This window comes from Tenrec ecaudatus, chromosome X (genome assembly GCF_050624435.1).
Source record: "Tenrec ecaudatus isolate mTenEca1 chromosome X, mTenEca1.hap1, whole genome shotgun sequence".
Taxonomy (NCBI): domain Eukaryota; kingdom Metazoa; phylum Chordata; class Mammalia; order Afrosoricida; family Tenrecidae; genus Tenrec; species Tenrec ecaudatus.
In genome coordinates, this window is record NC_134548.1 from 98,786,429 (window position 1) to 98,791,574 (window position 5,146).

At 34.4% G+C, this 5,146-nt stretch overlaps 1 pseudogene; it reads left to right on the plus strand.

The window, feature by feature from the left end:
• Positions 1–3,209: 3,209 nt before the first annotated feature.
• On the plus strand, positions 3,210–3,558 carry LOC142433555 (complex III assembly factor LYRM7 pseudogene; annotated as a pseudogene).
• The last annotated feature ends 1,588 nt before the right edge of the window (positions 3,559–5,146 follow it).

Below are 5,146 nucleotides of genomic sequence, written 5' to 3' on the forward strand. Positions count from 1 at the left end.
CCTCCTTTTAGACTCAACCTGGATTTGCTCTAGGCTCAAATATTTCTCACTTATTCCAAGACAGAAATTTATTCTCTGGCTTTTAAAATAATGATGGTCTTTTTTTACTTACTCTTCATGTTTATTTTTATCTTTATATTATTATTACTGCTACAACATTCTCTTTCTGTTTTATTTTGTTTCTGTTTTTTTTCTGGTTTCTGTTACATTTCACAGTTTATGAAGGACCGAAGGAGTGGATGCATAGAGATAATAACTGATGCAATGGTTTATGGGGAGTGGGGTTGGGATTTGAAAAGGTGAGGGAATTGAGGAGAAAACAATGAATATGGGGAGGGAGCATTAGAACTGGTTTTGATGATGTACATACATCTCTTTTAAAAAGTTATTTAACTATGGAAATGTATGATATGTGAATATCGTGTCAAGAAAACCACTAAAAAAAGAAAAAGAAACCAAACATGACCCACGGTGACCCTGGGTGAAGGAAGAAGACATTTTGCTTAATGTGCCTTCAGTTTATGTTAATGGTGGTGGAATAATTTGGAAAAGGATATCAATAATTTCTGTAAAACCATAATGGTCTACAACATGAAGAGTATAATCAATGGCACTGAATTATACTTGTAGAAGTCCTTTATTTGGAAAGTGTATTGTTGTATTATCTTTGCCACAATTAAAAAAAGTAATTACTCAAATTAACAATGACTACAAAGAAGAAGAAAATGTTCAAAATTGATTGTTGCAATGATTGCACAAGTCTTTTTTTGATATGATCGAACTATTGAATTGAGTGCTATGCAGATGAAGTGCCAATAGAACTGTTTAAAAATTCACATAAAACTATTTGCTCTGATGTTAAGTTTAAAGTAAGGATAATGTGTAAATTTGATACTGTTGAAAATTGAATAAAATGTTTTAGTATAAGATATATATTATCAGATGATAACAGTGGGAATCAATTTGTGGTCTACAAATAAAGAGAATCAAAAAGCTATGGGAGAGAGTTCCCCAAATCACAACAAAACTGCAAATTTAATAAGCTTTTTAAAAAATAACTGGAAGAATACTGAGAAAAGTGAAGAGAAATTTCAGTGATAAAATATGAAATGGCATATATTATCCATAAAAATAGTTTGGAAAAGTAATGATAAAGCAATCAGACAATTGAAGCTTCAAAAAGGCAACTCACATAAACTCTGGGGAAGGGTAAACCATTTATATCTAGGGTTAACAAATTTTCATAGCAAAAATTTCCAAATTTCCATAAGAACTTATAAAACACACACAATTTTAATACATGACCACAAAATAAATATATGAGGGTCTTCAAGAGTTCATGGTAAAGTTCCATTAACTTTCAATTCCATTTCAACACAAATGTTTTGAAGTTCCCTACTATATGTAGAAATCATTTTTGAAAAAGCCCAAATATAATATATACCAGGTAAGCACATTAATCAGTCCTGAAATATGGTCAAAAAGCAAAAACAAAAAAAAAAACAAGAACGAAAAGCAAAGCATAATAGAACAAAGAAAATGTATCAGCACAAGAGAAAAAAATAAAGATAAACCAAATAAAATGTCTAAAGTATTAAAGTACAATAGCAGAAATAAAAATTTTATTAGTGAGGATCAACAGTAAATTTAAACAGGTGAGAAAAAACTAGTGAATTTAAACATAAGTGAATTGAAATGATCCCTTCTGAAAATAGAGAAATAAAAGGAGAAAAAGGAGAAAGACAAAATTAAACAGCCTACACTACAAGCAGGGTATTATCAAGCACAGCAATATACAGGTATGAATCAAAGGAGAAAAAAAGATTAGAAAAGCAGAAAAATATTTGAGTTGGAATGGTTGAGAACTTTTTGCTCTGAAGAAAACACTCATATTCACATCTAAAAAGATCCATGAGTTCTGAAGTGGTTACATTTAAATAAATCCACACTGAGACACATTATAATCCAACTTTACAAAGATATAGAATAATGCAAGCAGCAATAGAGAAGAAACATGTTACTGTATATACTCGTGTATATGCTGAGTTTTCAGCACATTTTTAATACAGTTTTTGTGGTAAAATTATGTGCCTCGACTGATATTCAGGTCACCTTATGCTTGAGTATGTACGGTATACATAAATGTCACCAATAAAACAAACATTCTCTTTTCAGAAACAATAGAGATCATCTAATGGTAAGATAAAATATATAATGTGCAGGAGGGAAAAAAAATCTCAACAATTAATTTTGTATGTTGAAAAATATCATTACCAATCGGGGCCCAAGAAAATTCTGGCAAGATGACAGAGGAGGCAGACGTGCTACCAAGTCCTTCAACAAGAAAGGCAAAATAGACCAAATGAAATAAATAAAGATACTAATCCTTGAATTCTGAACCTCAGAGGAAAGTATAGATTGGATTGGATACCAACTAGTACAGGAAAGTCAACCAAAGTGATCAGAAAAATTATGATTGCCTTGAAGGCTAGTGGTGGCGGAAAATGCTCCCAAATGGACAGAATGTCTTGCAGTGCAACAATTGTACATTTTTCTCAGAAGGAGAAATTCCCGGATGTGTCATTGTGCACTGATTGGCTATGGTCAGCGATTTGGTCGGATGCTCAGACACTTGTAAGGAGTATTATTGAAAAGTTGATGACAAAGAGGTGTGAGGAAGAGCTAGACATTTCTGAATGGATGTGTGGCTTAACCTCACTGAATGGGCCAAAAAGGTGAAAATATTTGTGCCTCCTGTGAATGCTCGCCAAAAGGTTACCTCTGAAGAGGAAGATTTTCACAATCGAGTGAATGCCATTGCTTGGTGCCATCAAGTTGTTCCAGCTCATAGCAACCCTATGCACGAGAGAACGAAGCACTGCCCGGTCTTGCACCATCCATACAGTTGTTTTCGGTCTGAGCCCACTGTTGCAGCCACAGTGTCGATCCATCTCATTGAAGGTCTCCCTCCCTCTCTTTCACCACCCCTCCACGTTACCAAGCATGCTGTGATTCTCCAGGAACTGGTCTCTCCTGACAGTATGTCCAAAATATGCAACATGAAGTCTTGCCACAATCAAGTGGAGAGTATTACACAGTCCGTGGAAACCAGGCATCCTCTTTGTGCAGCCACTCCGGTCATGGCCCAATGAGCTCATGATCAACGTGGTTTGACCTTGTGAGAAGTGACTGCAGCTGGCAGGGCAGCCATGTGTCAGGCATCCAAGATTTTATAACTGCTGGAAATAGGGCACAGGACCAGACAACAAGATATTAAAAATGATGCCCGAGCAGTAGAAGCAGCCAGAATAATGATAAATGAAGAACGAAAAATAATGAAAGAGACATCTCCTATGAAAATAGAAGAGCTAATGAAAATAGGTTCTGATACTGAATTGTTACTTAGAAAGTCTATTATACAAGGTATTCCCCCAGACCACAATATATTAAAATTGTTTTTTAAGGAAAGACCTTATAATAAAAAATGTGCCCCATTGGGATTCACGAAGCCAAAACAATGACTCTTTTAGGACGGGATCAAGAATTTGTACTGTGTAATTAAATATATATATAACTTTTGAAAAAGTCCTGGAAATAAAGATCTTTTTCTCTGAACTGGCATATTGAAAATGAGTAAACTAAAGAATAACATCATAAATAAATCTCAGGTTAAATGGGTCTTTCAGACAACGACAGACTACAGCTCAATGTTTCTAAGTGCTTTAGACAAGAAAATATCTCATTTTCATTTAAAATAAAACTTTAAAAAGTGAAATAATTGTTTAAATATATCATATTCACACTTTTTTACTCTGATGAGTGTTTTGGTCTTGCCACAGACAACCATCTCTAGTGCAGAGTTTTAATAAGATGGTAGGTTTTCCTCTTGCACATCAAGGTGTCAGATTAAGTTGATATATCTTCCCGGAAACATTAAATTGGTTAGAGAAACAATAGTGTGTATGAACTCTTCACAGAAGTAGGTTTTTATTGCTTAAAGAACTAGAATCACTTCTGTAGCTAACAAATTCTTGCATGACTCCATTTATAAAGGAGAAAGAGTATTTCTGCCGGCTTTTAAAGATATTTTTATCAGCCTTTTGCTGATAGATAATAAAATATCAAACTCTCAGTGAAATAAAGAAATTCTCAATGTTTGGTAAATCGTAAACTTTGATCAAACTATAATGTGCTTTAGTAGAATTAGCTGTAGCTGGGCCACATCTAATCCTTTTAGTGTACATAATGTATATGCAAAATATGCTTTTTATTTTAATCAAGAAAATGGCCTTTCTCCTTCCACCTATTTCATTCCTGATGAGATCAGCAGGATCACATAACGACCCTGCATCCTGTCATCTAATGCTAGGCACTAGAATACCAGGTTAAAATATTTTTGTTTCTCTTTTATCTGTGCTTCTTTACCATTGTTTGTCAGGAAGCAGTGTGTGCTTTTCCATTCACAGGTGGTTCACCCATTCAATGATGACGCAGGGCTTTTACTTTTTATAAAATTCTCAGTACAAGCTTTGCTTATTGGCAAAATATATTTTGTCCATATTCGAAGCTAAATATCATACTTGAAAATAGTTTGGGAAAATCTAAAAATGATGAAGTGTATTTAGACAATGAATACTTAACTGTAAAGGAATCTTGGTGGTGCATTGATTAAATTCTCAGCTGCTAACCAAAAGGTCAGTGCTTCAAACCTACCAACCACCCCTTGAGAGAAAGATGTGGCAGTCTCTTTCCCTAATGATTTATGGCTTTAAAAACCCTATGGGACAATTCTGTTGGGTTGTTGTGAGTCAGGATTAATTCCAAGGGAAATAATTTGGTCTTTTGGTTTATATTTAACTCTCAACCAGAAACTACCTTTAATGTCTCTTGATACTTGTAAGATCAATAAATATTCCAAGACATGGATTATGCATTAGAGTTGAAATTCTGAGCATTAGGTTTTCAAAAGGCTATGGTTTACAGTGGGAGCCCCAAATCTATCTTAAGTCTCCACACAGATTTTGCCTCTATTGTATTATTTCGGACCATTGATCAGCAATTTAAAAAGCGTTCTCTCTAGTCACAGTGTGGATCTTGCCTGGGCATACCCTTGATGGAAACTGAAGTATTTGGGGTCACATAATCA